Source organism: Alligator mississippiensis, chromosome 10, assembly GCF_030867095.1.
Source record: "Alligator mississippiensis isolate rAllMis1 chromosome 10, rAllMis1, whole genome shotgun sequence".
NCBI lineage: Eukaryota > Metazoa > Chordata > Crocodylia > Alligatoridae > Alligator > Alligator mississippiensis.
Genome location: NC_081833.1, coordinates 63799547 through 63823559, shown reverse-complemented (window position 1 = coordinate 63823559; position 24013 = coordinate 63799547). Strand labels below are relative to the sequence as shown.

General features: G+C 39.6%; 1 long non-coding RNA gene across 3 annotated transcripts in view; it reads right to left on the bottom strand.

The window, feature by feature from the left end:
• The window catches only part of LOC102571974 (uncharacterized), a 357536-nt gene that overhangs the window by 144954 nt on the left and 188569 nt on the right, over positions 1–24013 (bottom strand). For 2 of the 3 annotated variants that reach the window (XR_009455298.1, XR_009455297.1), the window contains exons 6-7: positions 16790–16927; positions 13001–13083 (exon numbers count right to left, since the gene is read on the bottom strand). This is a non-coding gene — a long non-coding RNA (uncharacterized LOC102571974). Of the gene's footprint in view, positions 1–13000; positions 13084–16789; positions 16928–17171; positions 17391–24013 lie in introns of all 3 variants that reach the window. The other variant, XR_002091910.2, reaches the window with a different exon arrangement.

Genomic DNA, 24013 nt, shown 5'->3' with positions numbered 1-24013 from the left:
TATTTATGCATTTTTCCTAGAGCAAGAAGGTAAAACACACTTCATTCTTTTATTGTATAAAGTAGAACTACCTGATGTGGAAGGATAACATAAAATTCAGTCCTGGCAGAAGCCGTGTACAATGCAGACATTCTCTTCTGCAGACATAAAAAAATCTGCTATTTGTTCTGCAGTTTTCATTTCCCAGTGCCCAATATTTCAGAGATGTTTATGTTGGTTTCCAAACTGCTTATAAAGTTCCAGCCTTGAAAGTTTACAAATGGAACCAAAAAGCTTGCTAGTGGTTTTCCATTTAAGTTGGTTTTCCTTTGAATGTCTAGTCTTTTTTTTCTTAAAGCAACATTCTGATTGTAGGACCATGATGCTTTTTATTATTGTGTTTAATGTCAAATATTTTAAGCATTAAAATAAGACCAGACCCGGCCAAATAAAATATCCAGACTGTTCAGGTACCAGCCAGAACCATCAAAATAACCGTAGTAATTGGGTAACCTGATTTTGTTCTGGCACATGGAAAAAACACACATCAAGAGCTTCATATTTAGAAACAGTATTGAAAAAAAAAAAATGAATTCTAAACCTACAAGATATAACACACTCAACCAGAAGCACCTAGACAATGGACTAGACAACGCTGTGAAAACCTAACCCAAAATCTTCATTTCTGAGCCTGAGATCTTTAAACTCAGATGGGAAATTTTCCTCTTAATCTCATAAAGTAAGTACAAGTATGTAAGTGTGTACAGGAAATCCATTTATTCATTTTACATACCACTGCTTTCGATTCAGTTATCTAAAATCATCATCAATGCTTTGAAGTTGTATTTCCTTTTAGATAGTTGGTAACTTGTCCCAAGCATACAACCCAAGATAGGATTACTATGAAATATTCTCCTTCTACAGATTTAATATATGTTAGCTCCCTTGGAGTGATAGCATTGAAATAAACCATTGAAAACTACATATATTTCCAAAAGAAGAAAAAGAAAGAACGATTTTTCTACTATTCTCTGTGACACTAAAGACACTCTGTGCTTATTAGCACCTTTCTGATTATGTGATACCCATACACCAACATCCAGAGACACACAACTGAAACCTCTTCCCTGAAACAGCACAACAAACCCCTTCACCGATATACTGAATGCATCTTTCGAAACATGAATACTGGTTAGTACCATGGAGCTATGATTATCTATGGAATATGAAATTACTTAGCAAATAGGGCCCAGATTTGCAACTTGGATATATTGGTCAGGCTGTTATAAATATTATATAATAGTTCATAGCCGCATAAAGACAAAGGCAAGGAGGAGGAGTATGTATAAAGAGAAGTGACTAGGGAGAGACCTAAAGGAACTGAGGGATAAAAAAAAATACTTCATTAAATTGCCCCTCTGCTTTCAGAATGTCTGACAGTGGTTTCAGCAGCATTTTTAATGTTCTCTTGGGTGTTAAAACAGAAGTGAAAAGTAAATAGGAGCAAATCCAAGGAATGTGCAAGGCAAAGCATTTTTTATATTTAATAAAGTGAGTTAGAATGGTGGTAGTACTAATACAACAAATAGATATATTTGAAATCATGGTATAGAAGAGAGAATAATTAAGAGAATGCAACTATCTTTAACAAGAAAAAAGGCAAAGACTAAACAATAAATATTTATAGTTAGGAAGACTTGTATTTAATCTTTCCAGACTGCTCTCTTATTGTTGTGCAAGGAACTATTTTTCACCATGCAATAATGGATTGCATACTTCAATAATAAATTGTGACTGGACCACAAAACACCATCTTCAATTTTTTCCTATATGTACCTCCTCACCATTGTTTTGCATCCAAGTTTCCTGTTCTGTTGTCTTTTTTTCTGTTTCCAATAGTAAAATGTCTGGATCTTTGCTAGTTACAGCAACTCAAGCTTAACTGGGTTGTTCTGGAGGTCTGGGCACACTACGGTAGGCTGATTTTGCACAGCCTGTTGCATATGATTAATACAACGATCAGGTATATTGAGAAGGAAGCAAACCTCACCTAGGAGGCAAGACTTCCAGGAACTTTCTTCAGTGGGATTATTAAGTTTGAAACAAATAAAATATCTCCTGGATACAAGCATTGCAATGGAAGTCCTTGCCGGAATTTCTCCTGAGCTTTCTTTGATCTCAGGACTCACTGAGCAGATACAGATTAGACATATCTCTAACCAGAGGAGCCGAGTATATGGGGGCCTCAGGGCCCTGACCCCGCTCAGGAAATGCATAAAAAATTCCACATATCCATCATCTTAGCCCCTCCCACCCCGCAGCAAAAATTAAAGTCGGCACCTATGTCTCTAGTAACTAAGAACAGAATTGAGCTAACAGTATCTAATTTTTTGCCCTTTTCTCTGAAGCTTTTAATTATACTTTAACAGACTATTTTGCTAATAACTAAGCTGCAACACTATTTCTTTAGTAAAAATTAATATGCTAGCACTCACTATTATGTCAGGTATCAGGAGTGTATTTGTACCTTAAAGGTCACTTTGTAAACTTAAATATTGTTACTAAACAGATGAAGATGGAAAATGTAAGAGCTAATAACTCTCGTGAACAATCTGACAACATTATAACTCTTTAAGTGGATGCTAATGACAGATGCTATCACTATTCAGATTAGATGCGTATTCTAAGGACATCTTAAGCATAATTATATTGCTGACAACTGAACAACAGCTTGATTGACAACCTCTTACTAAATTAAGCAGGTACTGTAAAGCAAGAATATATTTGTAACACAACAGGTAAAAGGAAAGGATTGGAAGAAAGTAAGTTTTGAATTCAAAACTCAAGGACAAAAAATTATTATTATTAAAGGCCAGTTCACAATAAAACCATGTTTTTCTCAGGTTCATAATCAGACACAAAGATTTCCTCTAGGATAAAACTTTCATCTTCTCGAGATCCACCCAGATTTATACAAAGCAAGCAGTGGGAAAAGTGAGTAATGATGAAAGATAAGATGTTGGAAGTGATATGGACAAAGTGGTGAGGAAAAATTATTTCATAAATTATTTCAATTAATTATTTCATTCATAAATTATTTGTTGGAGGTTAGATGGATCAAAGCAAAGAGATGGGCATCAAAAGCATGGGGTGAGAGGGTTGGAGGCACCCAGATGATAGATAATTAGGGCCCCAACTGGAGGAGAAGTACAAGTAATAAAAATGTCAATGTGAAAAAAAGCAACTAGATTTGGTAGGAAGACTTAGCCAGGAGAGAAGAAATTGTATGAAGTAAAAACTGTTAGAAATCCCCAAAGATATATCCTCAGTGGTAGACTACAGATTCTCAAACAGAGTTACTTTGCAATTACTGATGCATAAAAGCATGCAAAAATTAAAATGTTTTTCTCCTTCATTTGACTTGCCGTTGAACTGCCCTCTCTTGATGTTAAGTTGTAACTTCCCATTCAACCTGTCATAGGGCACTTCATTACTATCCCTGTGCAAGACACCCAGACCAACCCAGGCTGCAGAAAAGGTGCAGGGAGATCAGGCTCCATGGAGCTGCTGCTCCTCTTCCTGTTCAAGCGCGTGGGGAGGAGCAGGGAACCTTTGGAGCTTTGATTTTGATTCTTTCCATGCACCTCTCCAGACATTTGTGAAATGAAGCCAGGTCAATGAGAATAGTTATCAACTACTGGTTACAGAAAATGGTGTATTACTACCCTTAAAACAAGTGAGCTATCTCACCTACTCTAAGCATGGCAAAGTACCTGTAATACAAGATACCATCCCACCCCATAATCAAGGGAAGACAGATGGTTTTAGGGTGACGTCCTGGCCAAATAGAAGTTTGTGGTAGTTTTACCATTGATTTCAGTGACAGCAATACTTTGTCTTCAGTATCATTTGAGCACAATATTTTTTAAATTAAAAAAAATCCAAATAAGAACTTCTAGATGATTTTCCAGTAATCATAACTAGATTGCAACATATTTAGAGCATGTGTCTCCTGAAAAGCCTGTTTTAAAAGGAGAAAAGTAAAATAAGGTCACATTGCAGTGCTGTGATTGTACTACCAGTTTACAGAGCTGTTGAAGCACAGATTTGATATTTTAAATGCTGCAGCTTTTTTAAAAAGTCTTCATTCCACAAAGGATACAGAGATTACAATTTTAATAGTATATTGAGAATGGATTAATTCTGTACCATTTTCCATCCTCATTAAACCGTTGATTAATCTGTCCCACGTTCTGTTCTTTTTATGATCTTTTGCAATAAAAAAAGAGTCATCACAGACTTTTAATTTGTAATATATGGTGTAAATTACAGCAGTGAGCTGGAGATGTTTTACAGTTCAAGTATTCTGTATTAACGTGATCAGTGTTCAGGCTTTTGCCTTCTTCAAACTCACTCTGCCTGTAAGGCTAAAATATTCAAGGAACTCATTATCAATGTAAATATCCAGTCTGAAGTTAAAGGACGTCACATAAATCTGTTGAAAACTTTATAGCTAGATTTTCAGAGCAGAAAAGTCAGAAAACAGCCAAGATCCCCCACTGTTATAATAACTGATTACATTATGTATGTAAACTAAGCAATTATGAATGTACTTTAATCCTCACATAGTGCCCAGAAAATGATCCATCTGCAGTACACGGTTCAGTTATGTTAGCTATATAGCAGAATGCATACTGAACAACGATTAGCTCCATGCTGTAAATATCACATTTACCATTCTTATGAAAAAGTAACTTTCAAACATCAATACATATAGATAATTTCCAAAATAAAGCATAGCAAAGTAATAAAATAAATCAGCTAAACAAAGGTGGTAAACAATGAATCCATGTGATTTTTTTAAAAATCAACAGCAGAATAATATATGCTACTATAAATGTTTCCTCCTCCGAGAAATTAAATTGTACTCTGGGTGCAGACTTTTTTATTGGTAGGACAGCAAAAATGAAAATAAAACACATTATTTGCTCTGCCTATTATTACTAGATCAGAGCCGAAAATCATCAGTTATGCTCTCCTCACTTGGGGGGGGGGGGGTTTGTTTGTTTGTTCCTTTGTTGTTTTTAATTATTAAAGCACTTTCCCATGCCGAAAACTTGAGTTGAGTGATATTGCTAATGATGTTGGCAAATAGATCACTATAAGTATTCAAACTTAACAGCTTTTACATTTTTGTTAACATCTATTGATAAATAAACTGAGAAAAGGTGGGTTATTTCTTTTTTAATTTGGTTTGGGTTTTGGGGTGTTCTTTTTACACAAACCAAACTGCTTTTAATATATGCCTGCCAAGCATCAAAAGGTTGCCTGAATATTAGTCATGCATAAAGTTGGGGGGGTTAATTAGGATGATCACTAATTGTTCTACATGATCTGTAGACAGAGAATTTCTTACTTTCAGACAAGTTACATTAGCAGTACTAAATATGTGTTCAGAATGTTAAAACATCTGGGGAAGGGTTACAATTAATGCAGCACATTTGCACGACAACACTTCGGGATCACCATTAGCTACACCATGCACTTAATCAACTAATCTGACTCATGGTAATAGGCAGACAGATCTAGCTAAAGAATTTTTTGTTTAAAGATTTTGTACGTAATCTTATACCTCACTTAACTGCTTTGTTATGTGTACCATCAACAAATCTGTTAATTAGAGAAATGGCCGTTCTTTTTTTCTTTGTAATAGATGGTGCTGTACAAAAGGGAAGCCATCACAAAGTACAGCATTATAGACTGGTGACCCCAATACAAAATAAAGGCTCAGAAATCTGTATTATGTAGGATGCCTGGCATGTGTGGCAGTTGTCACTTTAGTATGTCAAGCCCTTCAAATATGCCAGGGTTTTTAACATGAATATTTAGAGCTGGTGAATAATGCCGGACTCAAGTGCTGATGAGAACTCCTCTTTTAACTACAGCAAAAGTACACTCTAGAGGTACAAGCTTCTCCACTCTGTCCTAACAATATGCGTCCAACCCCATTATGGGAAGATACCTGATGGACTCTGCCCGTTCAATCCATACCCTTCCTGCTGCCAATTTAATTAGCAACAACTGTAACAGAAGCTTCCCAGTGTTGTTTATCAGGAGATGGACTGAGAACACCAACTGGTTTCACGTGTGCTACTGAGCAACCAACAGATGGTAACTTATGATTTTAAAAATATGGGGAGCTAAAAATAATTAGCTTTACTGCGCAATTGCCTGATTATTTCAACATGGAAAACTACACCTGTGCTAAAATAAAACAAAGTTTCAAACTTATAAATAGTGACAGAACAGCTGTGTAGGTTAATGCACAAACCACCTCCCCAACCAAATCTTTGCCCTTTTTTGGAAGTGAATTTTGCACTAACCTAATAGTTACAGTACATTGGACTATTATATTTCATGGATATTCTCTACCTATACCCAAAGTGCAAATATGTTTTGAACAAATGTTCTTGTGGTATTCCTAGTCAGAACTGAAATAAGCCAATTAGACCCTTCTCAGCACCCACTCCTCCCCCAAACATCTCTTCTGTTGGTTCCTGTGTCATTCTTCTCATAGCTGCTGAGCTTAGGATCTTCTGGCTTTCTCCCAGACTTCACTCAGAGTATTCAAATCAGTCCTTTCCTAGTCCTAGTCGTTATCTTGAGCTCAAACTCAGATCTATAATTTTGCTTCTTAGTTCCTCTTTCAGTTACTCTCTCTGAAGTCAGCTGGCCTATTTCCAGATGTGTTATTCAGTATAAGACAAAAGACAAGCAGACAAAGTCACCTCAAACAAGAGCAACTGCAGCAGTACACCCTAGGGCTAGGGACAGACATTCAGAAAGCCCAAGCCTGAATTGATTCAATCTTTGCAGGTTAGTCTAACCTACAGAACTTGAACTCAGTTGCAATTGGATAGACATTCACTTTTGAATTAGGAAATGCAGGCAGGATAGGAGCCAGGGAGCACTAGAGCAAGCCTTCCCTTTCCTTCCATAGCGCTGAGCTGAGCGGGGAGGGCATGGCCAGGCCCCAGCAGGACACTATGATTAGGGAGGAGTTTAAGCCCCAATCCTGACCTGCACAGACCCCAGCCAGGGTATGTCTGGAGGGGGAGGAGGAAGCAGCCCTCACTAGGCTTTTCCCAGCTCTCCACTCAAGAAGCAGGAGTGTTGCCAGACCCCAGCTACCACTCTGAGACAAAAGGCAGGTGGGAGGGGAGGGAGGACTGCTTGTATGGAGTGCATGCATCTCTTGATGATACTGAGCTTTTCAGTCTCCCTCTCCCTGCTTCTACATACTGTCTGAAGAAAGCTGACAGTTATTGCATTCATTGCAAATGAGGTCATTTCTCACACCTCTCTCTGTCCCCTCTTGAACACTGACAAACTGAGGTCTTTGAAGCAATCAAGCCAGCAGGGAGATGAAAACACAAAGCTTATCCACCCATCAAGAAAACAATGCCTCTCTCCATTAGTTCAAGCTCTTCTTAAACAGCTTTTCCAAAGAAGAAATGGAGGGACAGTACCAGCTGACCTGCTGATTAGTAGGGGAGTGCGAAACGTGTCCTATTTGATTTGGATTCAGATTCAACCCAAATCAGGGGCAGTGATTTGATGTGTTGATTTGGACCACTGTCCCCAATTTGATTCAGCTAAATCTGAATCTGAAGGTTCGATGCTGATTCAGAGAATCAACAATTCAGTCATAGACTTAGCTTTAAATGTTTTTTTCTACATACCTTGAGGTACCAGGCACAGCTCGTGAATGCTGTGATGATGGGGAGGATGGAGCATCCCCCAGGAGTATGGGGGGGACCCCCGCATACTCGGCAGTGAACCCGGAAGCAGACCAGAACTACTTCTGGTCGACTTCCGGGTCCACCAGGAAACATGCAGGGGCCCCCCCCACTCTCCCCTGGCTCCACGATAGGCCACTGGGGGACCCTGGGTGCCCCCCAGACCCAAGAGGCAACAGTTGCTGAGCTGGCAGGGTGCGGGGGGGGCCCCCAGTGCACTCCCTGGTGGACTCCAGAAGTGGACTGGAAGTGCTTCTGACCCACTTCCGGGTCTGCTGCCAAGCATGCTGGGGATCCCCCCACACTCCTGTGGGACACTCCATCTGCCCCAGCATCACAGCATTCATGAGCTGCCTGGTACCTTGAGGTATGTAGAGAAAACATTTAAAGCTGTGTCTATGTCCAAATCACCAAATCTTTCTGAATTGCTCCAAATCGATTCAGAGGGTTCCAATTCAATTTGGAGAGATTAAAGGGTCTCCTGATTTGATTCGGATTCAGAGATTCAGCCACCGAATCGGGCTGAATCTCCACCAAATTGAATCAGGGATTGAAGCTATGCACAGCCATACTGATTAGTTCCAAAAAGCCCTAAGTGGACAGTGTTCTGTCTGCCTTTGTTCCAGGGAAATTGGAGACACACATGCAGACACCTCTCAGCATTAGCTAGCATGGGGGTGGCATGACCATGACCAGATGCTGACTGGGGTCTGTGTCACTGGGCCCCATGCTGTGGGAGAAGGGAGGGAGGGAGGGGACCCCTCCTTGAGCAGTGAGCAATGAGGTGGGGGTAGGGAAGGATGAAGCCAGGCAGATGCTGCTGTGCCTGTAGTCTCCACCTCCACAGCTCTGGCAATGGAGGAGGGGCCAGGGTCAGCCCTGCTTTCTGGAGCAGACAGCCCAGTCCAGCCTAGGGCCAAAAAGCATACTGGGGTGCTGGGGGACTCTGATTTAACTTAAACCAGAAAGAGGTCTGGGACAGAAGTTCCATAAACCAGTTCAACCCAAATCAGTTAAGTCTGATACTACATTGAACCACATTTATCTTAAACCAGTTTTGGCTATTCTGACAGTGATTTATGTACACTGAATGTATGTTCTGTTACAGGGTTAAACCAGTTTCTGATCGTTTAAACCAGTTTATGTACAACTTCTGTCCCTAGCCCAGAAGTACTTCTGCAAAAGTTTCATGCAGATAGACAGAGGCTTCCCAGGACCTAGCAAAATCTCTGAATAGCAAGCAATATAGAATTGTGGTCTCTGTTCCTCATGTACAAAGATATGTTCCATGTGTACCCAATCTCTGTTCCAAATGTACGCAGATTCCATGCGAGTATTCTCATTACTCCCTCTGCAGACATGAGAATTCCCATTACAGATATGATTACTTGGGCTGCCGGCTTTTATCTTGGCTCAAACCAACAACAAGGGAGTTTAGAAATGTTGGGAAGAAACTAGAGGCAAGGCTGTGAGGTGGAACAGTGGATTAATCCACTTGACATTTTATTTTAGAGCATAAGTGAAAAGCGATTAAGCTCTTGTTGGAACTGTGAAGTCTATCAGAGTTTTTAATAAAGTTTTAATCAAAAAGTTTAACTTCAATAAGCTGAGGTAATGAAAGTACTGGGTTCCTGCAGAATGGGGCCATAAATGTGACAGAGGTTTTGTCTACAATTCCAAGGTTTATTGAAATAAAGTGACAACATGTAAAGACCCTTTTGAAATCTATAATGCAAGATCATTCACTTGTTAAATACACAAGCTAAATTTACATAAAAATCCAGTATCTTTCCCTCATTGCAAGTTAAGTCTGAGGATTGGAATTCAGCTCAGGGTCCTTAAGAAACTAGTAAACAGAGAGATAAGAGCTTTCAGAAATGGAATACTTGTTTAACACTAAATAATTCTCAGAAATTATTAAAGCCATATTTTAAACCCACAGAGCTGTATCAAAACACCACCTTAGAAATAGAGTTTATTCTTATCTACATGATGAAAGAAATTTAAAATTAAAACCAGATTTAGAATCTAAATGTTAAAATTCTTTAGTGCAGAAAAAACAATGCTGAAAGGTTTAGTACCTGAATAAGTTAAATTCTTCAGCTTCTCAGAGGAACACTCCACTATACAGTACCTGGCTGGCTTTGTTAAGGATGGCTCAGCCATCATGTTTGGAACTGCTAGAACCATTCTCTTCCCAGCAATTTAATCAATAAGGTCTGTTCAAATATTTTTTATACACACCATGGAGTCTGACTCTGTCCCTTCAACCCAAACAGGCTCTTTAACTGTCTGGTCTGTACTTGACATTGATATCAAAGGGGTTTTTACAGGCTATTCATTTGAAGACATCACCTCTGGGTGTCTCTAAATCAAGACTTTAATCAAAAACATCATTGGGCATCATATAGAGGGAAGTGGAAGAAATTCTACATCCCAAGTGCATCTACATGTGCCCAGTAACCAAAATTACAGCAAAATACAGGCGCGTGTCTACACATGCATGCCCGTACTGCACAGTAAATATGGCAACTTACACCAACTTGACCGTAAATTTTATACCTGCATTTCATAGATTTCATGGATTTCTAGGGTCAGAAGGGACCTTGTAGATCATCAAGTCCGATCCCCTGCTGTAGGCAGGAAAGAGCGTGGGGGTTAAAAAACCCCAGTTAGGTGCCTCTCTAATCTTTTTTTGAATACCTCCAAGGTAGGAAAAAGCACCACTTCCCTTGCAAGCTCATTCCATATTTTGGCAACCCTCACCATAAAGAATTTCTTCCTGATATCCAATCTAAATCTACTCTCCTTTAGTATGCGGCCGTTATTCCTAGTAACCATTTGATATCAACTTTAGTCGCAAGTCAAGTCACAAACAACGTTAATGCAATTTAATGCCTGCACATGTAGACACAACCCTATTCCCAATAACTGCACAGTAACTTACTACACAGTAAATTTAAGGCAGCATAAATGCATGTGTACACATGCCCCTTGTAATATACAGAAGATCAGGGTTGATGATGGCCACTTTTGTCCTTAAATTATATGAACCTATGAATGGTAGGGTGATAGGGTTTTGTAAATGTGGTCCTGGTTACTTCTCAAATCAGCATCTCCCTGCCTTCATCTTCCCTGTAACTGCAATAAATCATTTGTATAGGATTGTAATAGATAACAATTGATTGGTTCTGCACTGAAGGTAAAAACTCACCAACATCCATGGCAATATGTTCAACTTAAGGGTTAAGCAGCAGGTTTCAGCTGAAAGAGGAATTCTAGCAGCTTAATTGACATGTATAACCAAAACCCACAAAACATAAAACATTTCTCTCCTCTTCTCTCTTATTCATGACTGCTATAATCACAATATGCATATAAATTCAGTAATGCTATTCACTTAACCAACAGGCACTATATTATTTTTGCACTACCAATTTCCATTTTGCTGTATCCTTTGCATAGTATAGTCTGAAAGCCTAGCATTTCCCCTCAAAAGTCTGCATGCCCTAAAATATACAAATGCCAATTTTTAGTAAGGGTTCAAAACATATTTAGATTTTTCCAGGAATGTTTCCTTTTTTCTCCACCCCTAAAACAAGGTAGTTGCTATCACTTTTGTCAGGTTAGGTAATCAAGGAATGTCAGGTGTCTGTAAAAAGCAGGGCGCACACTGAATGGTTGATATAGCTAAAGTGTAAATATGCTATCTCAAATTATTATGAAAGGAAGTCATTCTACTTTGACTCATGTAGAAAAGATGTGTATATCTGATATGCAGAGATAATGAGCCATATCTTATATACATTTCATGTGTGTCTAGACTTTAACAACTCAACCACCATCACACTAGATCACACATGACGTCTAATGTAGAAATGTTAGAAGCGCTCTTACTTGTACAGCATTCATATTAACAGTGGGATATATTACTGAAGTGATCATCAAGAGTGACCATTCTCCGTGTTGGTACTCTTGCTAGCTTGCAAAAAAACAAAAACAAAACAAAACAAAAATCAGGTCAAATCTTCAAAACAGCTCCACAGAAGTCAAATGGAACTACTTCAGTTAAGGTCAGGTGAGGTCCTAGACCTTGGTTCCCAGAAAACTCAGAGTGAAACTTTTAGATGTGCATATTTGGAAAATATGTAGCACTTAATGCTTATTAACAAAAGCCAATCAAGAAAATAAAAACTCCATTAACTACTTGGTCTTTGGATTCCTGCTTGACCCACTTTAACCAAAATAGCACAAATCCGGCAAGGTCTCTGATTACATTTCTACCATACAGCTTTGCCCAGCCTTTGTCTCTCCCACCCCATCAGAGGACTAATCACATAGCTTACTAAAGGGCACCATCCTAGGCAGCACCTAATGAGCCTACTTCTGGTATTCCTCCCTAAACTGACTCTGAGCCTTGACCGGTTATGAACCTCTACGGGAAGACAAAAACAAAACAAATTAGACCTTCACTAAGGCCTTTTGGAGCTCATCTGTGGGGAGTCTATCATAGCCCTCTGGGAGACAAAGTCCTGGGCAGTTTACAGTAGCACTCTACAGTGTAGGTCCTTCTTTGCTTGCTGTTCTTCTTTCCTGTTTCTTCCACTTCACTCAGCCCAAGACACTCACCCTATATGCCCAGTCAGTGTCTGCCTCTGCCCTCCCCTTAGCGCCGAATTCCTCCAGTGCTTCTTCTGACTACATCCACTGTGCCCACCTGCTCTCTTCATACTCGCTCCCTCAGGGAAAGAGATAAATTATAGATCATGACTAGCTATATAGTTTATACATATCGCACATTTTAAAAGTATATCTGCCCTTATCCTGCCTGCCGGGGCCTTCTGAGGAATGCACAATGGCTTAGAAAGGAGGATTTTCAAAGGCACAAAAAGGCAGTCCAGTTATGTGCTTGTCGTTTGTACTTTTGAAAAACCTTCCCTATGGCATCCCCTTTTCTCTGTGACATCCTTATTCTGGAGTTCAACCCCACAAACACTTTCCTGATGTGAATAAGTATTTGCAGGTTTGAACTGTGGGACTGTAGAAACTTTGCAGTGACAAATCCATTTTTATCTATTCTTTTTAAAGCACCACGCACCTGTACCACTGGCACTATGAGAATAATTATAAATAAACACAAAATAAACAAGATACTCTGGGGTGGTAACTGAAAACAAATATTAGCAAATACTAGCTTTTCATATTCATACACATTTACATACCTTAAGGCATGATCCAGGCAAGCAATGGGATTACTCATCTGCTTAAGGTTATGTAGTTGCTTAAAACCTTGCTGAACCAGCATCTATTACAAAAAAAAATTGGTTTCAAAGTAAAAATTGAAGTAATGGCACAACATATAATAGCAAGCAGACTTCATTTTTTAAAAATTATATAGGGCTAAGTATTGTATGTTTTATTATGACACTGGATGCATAGTCTCATACAGAAATCATTTAAGTCAAAACAGCTTTAATGTCCAGTATACATAAATAACAAAGTCCTAGCTGTGTAAAGAGCAATAATAAATATGTCATAATGTTGCCTTGAGGTTTAATGGCAGTGAAAGGATTCATATTGTGCAGGCTATTTTCTTTTGTAAGTGAGCAAGATATAATAATAATGCAGGTCATTAATAGAAATAAGAACTGACTAATGCTGGCAGAGACATCAGAAAGCAACCTAAATATTCCCATTCACAAATAAAATGGGGTAATCTGTGGCTGATCACCTATGCAGCTCTGCAAGGTTGCCCCACACATTTTTCTCTCCATATCCTTTTTCAAGACCTGTATCATTATGGCCATAGAGTGCAGTCCAAGTTTTACATTCTTTTAGTGCAAAATAATGCCTTTCTGAGCTGTTGCTACTCACTCAGCATAAATCAACCAAGGTCTGTATTTGATAGAAGCACAGAAGAGCTTGTCTCCTACAATCATTTTTACAAGTACTACTACCTGTACCTGTGGGCAACTGAATATGACTGTACTCAGATGTCCTATTTATTGTTTGTTGTAGTTTGCCTAAAGAACATGAGCTTGCTGCATTCTTGTTTTCTTGCTCCTTAGTGTATAAAAGGATGAACTTTTTGTATCTAATACACGTATGCTCTGGCAGAATGAAAAATCTGTAGCGGTAGGCCAAATACCTTTTGCCAAGGAAAAATAAAATACTTGGTTATGCTCTTGCCACTTCTGTGAGTTGCTGGAAGAGACATCACTCATACCCTTTTTGCACACTTTAGTCAAATCCCTGTTGGCCTCTCTACCACCCACCCTCACTTCTGAAATATCTGCAGCTACAGTAAGTTAAATGTGAACTCTCTGGGTTCTTCCTGCTGCTTTGATTGCTTTGGCAGTGAACAGTTGGTACTGCAAGTATCCAGTAAGTTGCAGGAACTGTCTGGCATGTAACAAAGCTAGATATTAATCTTCTCTCCACTTCTTCAGTGTAAATGTTACATTTCTATTTTATACTGTTGTGAATTTCTAGGGGAATGCAGATCTTTCAGCACAGGAGATGTTTTAAATTGGCAGTGTTACTATTAGAGAGCTGATTTTGCCACCATGCATAACAATGGTAATTACTGGGCACATCTACATGTTCATTAATGCACTACAGTTACTGCGCATTTAGTTTAGTACTCCCTTAATGAAGTACTAACTGAATGCGCATTAACTACATTTACTGCGCAGTAGTGCCAGCACGTGGTATTTTTTGTGACAGTTACTGACCAGTAGCCTAATAACACTAAGCAGTAGTTTATTAGTATGGTCTTTGACCAACACACTACTGCACAGTGTTATTAGGCTACAGCACAGTAAGTGTGTCATGTAGATGTGCCCAGTGGGTACTAAATTGGGCAACACCTACATAAATGGTCACCAGGGGAAGTAACTGAGCAGTCCTATTTGTACTAAGGGGATGACCTACTCACCATTACAAGTAAAAAGACTCCTGGATCTGTCCATTAGCATTTCAATAGCACTTCTCATTTTAAAGCTCTATTATGACTGGGCCTATGAAGCCCATTGTGCTTGGCACTGTAAATCTATATTGTGAGAAACAGTTTCTACCTTGAAGAGTTTACAAGAGAAGACACAAAAAGGGTGGGAAGAGATAAGCAACTCAGACACTTTGTATTACTTGTCCAAGCTCAATTGTTGATGTTACTTGAAGTCAGGAGCAGGGATGGCAGAATAGAATCAAGCTGAAGGGAATAAAATTCAGATCTCCAAATGCTTCTCAGACATACCTCATTTGCTATAAGAACTCTTATTCCAGTTTTAAAACTGGAGTTAGGGCAATGAAAATGGTTCAAGGGCTTGGGCACATGACTTATGAGGAGAGGCTGAGAGAACTGGGCTTATTTAGCCTAGAGAAGAAAAGACTGAGGGGGGATTTAATAGCAGCCTTTAACTACATGAAGGAGGATTACAAATAGGATGGAACTAAACTGTTCTCCGTGGTGGCAAATGACAGAACAAGGAGCAATGGTCTCACATTGCAGCAAGGGAAGTTTAATTGGATATTAGGAAAAACTCTCTCACAAGGAAGGCAGAAAAGCAGTGGAAAATTCTACCCAGAGAGGTTGTGGACTCTCCATCCTTGGAGGTTTTTAGGACCTGGATGGACAAAGCATTGGATGGGATAATCTAGTTGGGGTTGGTCCGACTCTGAGCAGGTGGCTGGACTAGACGCAACCTCCTGAGGTCCCTTCCAACCCTAATTTTCTATTATTAAGGGTGTGTGTAGACAAAACAGGGGTTTACTTCACCCTAAATTGAAGCAGTGGGTTTTTAAAAACACTACATCAATTTAAGGTGAAATAAACCCCTGTGTCATGTATACCCGTGTATCCCCAGTGGCGGGGAGGGGAGGGCAAGCTGCCAGTGGGCGGAGCGGTTCCTGGGCTGCGGGGATGCTGAAGGACTCTGCACCTGTAGGCCAGCAAACTAAAAGTCCTCGGAGGTGTTTTAGTTTGCTGTGCCCCAAAGTCATTTAAGGCACGTTAAGCCACCGAATGTGCTACAGCAGCTGGAACTAATGTGCAATACGCCACCGACACGGGCAAACACCAACGCCCTTAAAGTGGTGCAAAAATATTTAACCCGCTTTAGAGTGTAGTGCACACATGCCCCTTGTTTCGTCTATGATAAAGAGTTATTAAATATTATTAACAACATATGAAACTTCAAGCTAATTCTAGGATCCCTGTTATTTTATTATAAGCTGAAGAATAAATATGTTTTTCAGGAGAAAAATCACAAAAACAGCCAATGTTTTCTAAGCAAATTGTGTCTACTTGCCTGCAGAGATAAGATAACAGATATATAATTCTATAATGCAGTGAACAGAGAACCTCTAAACATATATATTAAAGTGTGTTGACATCATGACACCTTAGCATCATGATTTTCAGTTTACATTTGATCATAATACATCACCCTCTTTGTCAAGACTTAAAATATACTGTAAAATGTACAGTAAAAATAGAATGAGGAAAAAAATTGGCTCCATTAAAGTCAGTGGTGAAAATCCTGTTGACTTCAGTAGGTACAGGATTTCTACCCTAATTTCAATATAAATATCATCTGTTTTATCCATATCACTCTCACTTATGTATGAGAAAATAATTTGCAATGCCTTTTTTCACACAGCATTTTGTATTTTTTTGTTATGGTGTCCACTGTGTTATTCTGTGTTCTAAGTGAAATAAAGGTCTGTTAGCTAAAATTACTTAAACATCAGAAAAAAAGTAATCCTTGTAGACTTGAAAAGAAATATAGCCTTTTTTTTTTTTTACGTTTCATATAAAACAAAGCAGTAAGTGAAGGAAGTAGTATCATGATTATGTAAAGCCACCAATTTCACATCCAATTGTGCGAAATTAGTGTTGATTTTTGTACAGTTCTGTTCTGAGCTCAGAGGTCATAGTGGGATTCTCCTCTTGCAGAGTCTTGACTGAAAGTAAAATCTGCTATTTTTTGCATTTACTGACTGAAACAAACCTTCTGCAGCCAAGAAGATATCACCAGGTCGTCTGTTTCAGTGGCATGCATTCCACCTTTGTCTCCCCGTACAGCATATGTGGATATATGCTCTGTGTCTGCAAATAATTTATACTTTCACTTCCATAATCTCAACTCCTGCAGGAATGGGAGCAACAGGGGGGAAAAGTTAAATCATAATCACATAAGTAAATTATTGGTGACACCTAAAAGCAGTTACAAACTGCCTTATCGTTTCAATTAAATGGAGGACTCAGCTGGATTGCATCTGCTTTAGTGAAGCAGTACCAATCAGTAAGTTATTACACTGGCAAACTCCATAAATCTTCATTGACTAACAATGATGAGGAATTTCCTGCAACTTCCTCTAATTGATCCTTACCTAGGACTCCTTACAACCTCTTGCCATGAAGCACAGGGCTACAGATGTGTAAGATAAACATTGCTTTGGTTGCTCATTCCCCATTCCTTGGAAATCAATCATCCTGTTGGTATCTCTGTTAATGTTTATGTACAGGTAGAATACAATCTATGCACAAAGGATTAATAGCTGTTCTTTCCATGAGATCCGTGATACCTTTATACTGCAGATCAATACATGCTTCAAAAAAAAAAAAAAAAAAGCTTTTATATAGAGATTGCAAAACTACCTTCTACATATTACCATAAGGTAGATAAAAAGCAGTAACATATTACTTCAGGGTCAGATGCTTGCCATTTGAAAAGGACTACATAATTGCAGAACAACTAAATGTAATGCTACTCTTTCACACCGGTTCATATCGCATTCTAGAAACATTTGGTGCGTTCTGCTGTAGGAATTTGTTCAGCTTTCTTAGGATAGCCTTGAATAGCATGAAATTAGAGATCAGCACACAATGAGACAAAGCATCCTACCTCATAGTAGATGGCATACAGCTAAAGAATGCCCTGCTTGCCCCCTGCTCACAACCCAGAGTTGTTAATACAGTGCCTTAAGAGTACATATCACTCAAAGGGTTTAGTTTGTTTACCAACTATGCACTTTCAAAGGCCCTTTACTAGGGACAAGTAATTCCCAACTCTCGTAGTGTAGCTTTATGCATAATGTATAAGGTTATAGAAAATGTGTATTCATGAGAGCTGTTTGGCTTTTGTCAAAAAGAACTGTGAAAAATTATGATGGAACAATTTTCATTTCTGCCACAACTGTTTTTATAGTGTGTGCATGACTAGGGATTGAGGGGTTTAGAGTTTTGTCTGCTGCAGATGTTGCAGAACTGAGAGGAGCTGTGGTGCTCATTTGCTACTTTGTTGCTGACAATGACAGGAGACCTATAGGAAATACTTCTCCAGACATTAAATATGATGAGTGAATCCCCAGCCTTACGTTTTATTGCATTAGAAGAGCAGCAGCATCCGAAATTTGGGGATGTCCATAAACAAACAAGTTATACATCCAGAGTGGGGCTGTGACAACCAGTGTTGAGTTTCAACACATCAGCTCCATACAAGGACCATAAAAAGTATTTGTAATGATAATGAGAACTGACAATCTAGGTAGAACAGAATAAAGCTTAGCAAGCCCTACAAAAGAAGCATCTTGGTTGATACATCTTTTCTTTAACTGCTTTCAACACGTGCTACCTCCTGCACACTACACTGCAGCTCCCTTAATCTAATCCTTCTATCTGACGCTTTATCTACTACCTAGGGAAGTCCATATTTTTATAGTCAGAGTCATTTCTGCCACTATTTGAAAGAGTAAAGAAAAACTCAGATCTAGAACACATTAGAATTCCCAGTTGCAATTAGTGAGACAGGGACTTAATTTTTTTTTCAGGTAGTTCAATTTTTTTTTTTTTTGAGGGATTAGCTGGCCCTAGAGAATGGCAACAGCACAGGGAACCTTTTATCTCTGGTCATTGATTGAGCTATAGAAACACCGCAAGGTCTGCAAACTGAACCATTCAGGTTCATTTGCAGAGACTGAAAACTAAATACAACCCATGTATATTTGCTTAGAAGTTGGGGTGCTTTAAACTTAGATCTCAGAGAGAAACACCCCACTCTTCCTGTCTCAACAAATGCCACAACCCTAGCACCTCAGGATAACTTGTTTTCAGTATACATGATGTACATTTATTTTTATTTCAGCAGAACGAGTAGTAATCCCAGGCTCTAGTGCCCTTGGCAAATAATTAAAGATCAAATCCAATAAAGGCCAAATAAGAAACCTTTGTTCAAACAAAACAAAACAAAAAATCTAATCCATTAAACTGAAATCTCTCCTCTATAAAACTCAAGTATATAAGAAATGGCATCCCCCCAGAAACTTCCCTAAAACGTAGTTTCTTTCAAACCCCTATTAAATCACAACTTGCTCCTAAAAGTCAGGAAAAGGCCATCTCTGTCCAAGAGGGTGAAGAATAGACATCTAAATGAGGTCCCCTTCATTTCAAAGCATCTTACCATCCCTTCATCTTTCAATATGCTAAAAAATATAGCAGACTAAGCCCCCTCCACTAATATTATGGTGTGGAGAAGGGATGTGCTCTTATCTGGACAAATATAAAGCCATCTATCATCTTATCCTTGGACTCCAGCTCATACAGTAGATAGCTAATGCAGATCCCAAAACACTGAGATCATGTGCTAATGATGAAATACACCAGGCACATCTACATGAGAAGCTAACTGCAGTAACCACATCATACTGTTCAGTAGCGCATCACAGCACAAGCTGTGCTAATACACTACTGCACAGCATTAGGCCACTGCACAGTAGCATCACTAAAAAGGCATTTGTCATCGCTACTGCACAGTAACTCCATTTACTGTGCATTTATTTAGTACTTGATTATACGAGTCCGAAATAAATGCGCAGTAACCACTGCACAGTAGTATCTTGTGTAGATGTGCCCACTACGTAACAAAGTGGGCTCTATCAGTTGAAGGCAACCCCTTCTAGCTCACATTGAAAGAGACTCATCTTGCAATAAAAATACATTCAACAGTGAGGCCTGCACCAATGAAAAACAGTGACAATATCTGTGTCAGATACTGATTCCCTAGATAAATGCCATCCTACCCAATCACACTATGAGACTATCTAGCAACAGCAGCAGCAAATAGTTATCAAGACTCTGCTTAAAGTTGATGGACATATATACCTAGTCGAACAACAACCAAACAACCTGGCAGGCAACCAACATCATTTCAATCTTGACAGTGAGCCAGCTAACCCTCCTATGAACCTCATGCCTCATCCTTCACTGAAAAGGGCACCTTACCATAATACCCAGGGAAAATGAAGGAGAGAAAGCACTCAGTGGGTGAGTCTACACATGAAATTAATGCAATGCAATAAACTCCAGCACAGTTTGTGCTGGTGTTTCTTGCTCCCAAGCTCAGCATTTACACATATGCCCAGGACTACAGCACATTGAGCCAGGTTGGAGTAGACCTGACTGGCAGAAGGACTGGGGGATCAGCCTGCCAGCCCAGGGCTGCTCCAATCAGACTTCATCGGCCAGGGGGGAAGAGGGGCTGGCTGGGGCATGAGGGTGCTCCAGTGTGGGGCTATCAAGTAGTCAGCACTCACACTGAAGCAGCCTCATGCCCCAGCCAGCCCCATGAGTGTCTACATGTGCACTGCTGCACACTAAAGAACGCTGCTGTAGGATAGTTTTGTGTTTACAAGTACTAATCTATGGCAGAGTGCATTCATTTCCTGCAACCTAATAGGGCTGCACATGTAGATGCTGAGACTTTACTATGGAGCTGCACTAAATGTCTCGTGTAGATGCACCTAAAGCCACCTACAGATTAACAGCTCTTCCACTCAGGTCTCCAAGAAATTGGAAGGGAATGGAACAGCACAAGAGACTGCTACTGGGATGGACAAACAGGTGTCCCAAACTACCTTCTGGTATATCTCAGAAGAAAAAATCTATGGTTCAGAGATGGGATATATTTTTTAAACATGTAAAGTGCTTATTTTAGCTTTTTTCCAGTCACCACAAGGAAAACCCCACCTAGCCCATGGTCACTGATGTTGAAGGAAGCAATGCTCAAGTCCCAGGGCACCTCAAAGACATCAAAAGGTAAGACACTGTTATAGGAGTTTGTTTCTGTAGGAAGGCAGATGAATTGGGAGAAGGTGGGAAGCTAACTAAAGGTGGACACGCTTGTGGGAAGCCAAATACAAAATTCAGCAAATGTGATAGGCTGCAAACAGGACCACCAATTTCTCCCAGGAGAAACATGCCCCTTCCAGAAAAATGTGTCAGCCTGGAAGATCTCCCTTGTGAGACAAATTCTCTCGCAAGAATGAATGCTTGTACACACCCATTGGTTCCTATGTGATTCCACCTGGTGGGTATTCAATGAGTTAGTTACATAGGCAAGATTTTTCAGATCATGTCCTCAGAACAATTGTACACATCCCAAAGTGAAGACGCTGTACCATCCCTGAAATTATTTGGCAATCTAAATGGCAAACTGAGAACAGACAAGAGTATATATGGAGAAAAACTTTCTCAACCCAAGGTACATATGAAACATGGGCTCAAGAACACTGGCAGGGTTGCATGGAGAAGCCTTTCATTACTGCTGCCAGCGTATTATATCTTCTTTGAGTAAAGAACATTTCTTCTAAGACTGTTGCCGACACCTTATATTCGAGTTCCACTCACATATTTGTTAGGGTAACATTCCTACCTATCGCCACGTAGACCTACTAGTTAAAAGAAGACCTTACATATACAGAGACATTTTCTTTATATAATGTAGTGTGAATTTAAACAGACCCAGGTCTGTGGTTATAATATCCTGTATGGACACACGTGTTGATTTAGCTTAATTAATAAAAGCTTCTTGTATCAAAATAAGCATATCTCCATATGAATGGGAATACAGCATTAGACCAGGGTAGTTACACCTCTGAAACTGGAAAAAAATTCTGATTTACACAAGGGCTAAGGGGCACATAGGCTTGAGAAGGAACTCCTGGGTCCATGTCACAAGCAAATCACATCCCATTATCCCTTCTAGAAAACTTAGCAAACTCCATCTTAAAACAGATAAGTTTCTGGCTTCTACTTCTCCTGTCAGAAAATTGTTCCAGACCTTCACTCCTCAGATGGCTTGGATCCATCTTAAAATACATTCACTAACAGGATATATTCACTTGTTCTTGCTCAAAGATTGTCCTTTAGATGAAATAGCTCCTCTCCCTTCCTAGTGTTTACCCTCTTGATGTATTATCCAACAGCAAGCATATCTTGCTTTATCCTTCCTTTGTTGAACTAAGTTGAGCTCTTTTAGTCTTCACTTGTAAGATACACTCGCCTTTCCTAGATCATCCTAGTCGCCCATCTCTGCCTCTTTCTTGAACATGGGCGATCACAACTGTACATTCTTCTGGGTGAGGTCTTCCAGAGCTTGAAAAATAGTATAAATACTTCCCTGCCTAGAAAGACTTCAGTTGATGTATCCTGGGATCACATTTGCCCTTTTCACAACCACCTCTGGCTCATAATCATTCTGTGATTGACTAACACACCTAGGCTTGTCTTCTCTGTCGTTCCAACTTATATGTTCCCACTTCATAGCAAGATTTCTTGTTATTAGCCTGTGAATGAATGACCCTTCACTTTCTACTCTTAAATTTCATCCCATGTACTTTGGAACCCTGCTCCCTATTGATGGTATCTCCCAACTGTGCATCATCAACACTCTCCTGTCCTTTGTACCAAGATCATCAATGAAAATGTGAAATAAAAACAGTCCCAAAGTCTATTCTCAAGGAACTCCTCTGGTAGTCTCCTCTCAAGCCTGACAGTCCCCAGTGTCATTATCCCTAAATCAATTAATTATACACCTTACAATGTTTGCACTAATCCCCATTTTCTCCAGACTGACTAATAATTTCCCATGTGGCACCCTAGTAATTGCTGTACTTAAAGTCCAGAGAGATTAGCTATACTTCATTTCCCTTGTCTAAAAAGTTAGTTATCATATCAATGAAAGATATTAGGTAAATCTGGCAAGATCTATCCTTGATAAGCCAGAGTTGCTTTTTTATTCCATTTACCATTTACTTCTATATTGATCATTATCATTTATTTCACAATTTGTTCTAAACTTACATACTAGTGAAGTCTGACTAATGGCCTTTGTAGTATTTTGCTTGTTCACCAGTTCTACAGTACTGCCCCATTTGAGTACCTTACTGCCGATGACTAGAAAATGATATTTAGAGGTTTGCTTTTGGGAACTGACTTGTGGGTAAAGTAGATATTGCATTAGAGCAATGGTCCAGTGGAATGGCAAGGTTTATTTGATTTCTAAAAGCCTGTTTGTGGTGAAGTTTCTTTTGAGGGCCACAGTGTCCGAAGCCAGTAGACACACAGACTGGGACACTGAACATATGAACACTGTTCCATAACAAAGATAAGGGACTCTGCAGCATTGGCACCAGGTCATAATGCCAAATTACAGAGCCCTTGGGATTTCTGCTTTTGGTACACAAACCAAATTAGGAGGCCCAGTAAACAACCAAATTAGGATGCGTACATGTGATGGGTTTGTGAAACAAAGGAACATGATGACAGGACAGAACATGGACAGTATGATGACCACAGGGAAACCAATCAACCATGCCTGGGAATGAAGAATCATCAGAGGAGGAAAAGGATACAAAAGGAGGGATTTCAGAGCAGCAAAAGGTACCTGAGAGGGGAACCTGAGGCCACCATGGACAAAGGGCACACCACCAGCCCATCTCACACATCTCACTGAGAGGTGGGAGGGAGGGTTCAGACTTCGAACTCCAGGCTGCTGACAGCTGACATTCAAAGAGAACCTCAAGGTAAAGCTCGCATACTGGCCAGACATAGCTTCCCTCTGTGACAGCTCTAGGACTGACAGATATAGAATTGTTCGCATTATTCTCATCTGTTATCGCTGTGTATTAATAAAAATTGCTTATTATCAAATGGAGAGCTCATGGTCAGTTTGAGGGTTTGAGGTCCACCCAGAACAAAGTATCTGAGTCATAAATCCAGTGCCAACAACTTCAGACATGAAGCTGCATGCACCACTTCTTTTATTACTCTGAGATGGAGATCCAGAGTTGAGCAGACTAAAATCTTTGAATTTGGCTTCTACCTCTGATGTTGTCATTTTCATTTGTAGGTACTCGTTCCCATTAGCCATCCTACTTTTCCCCAGATTTTATCT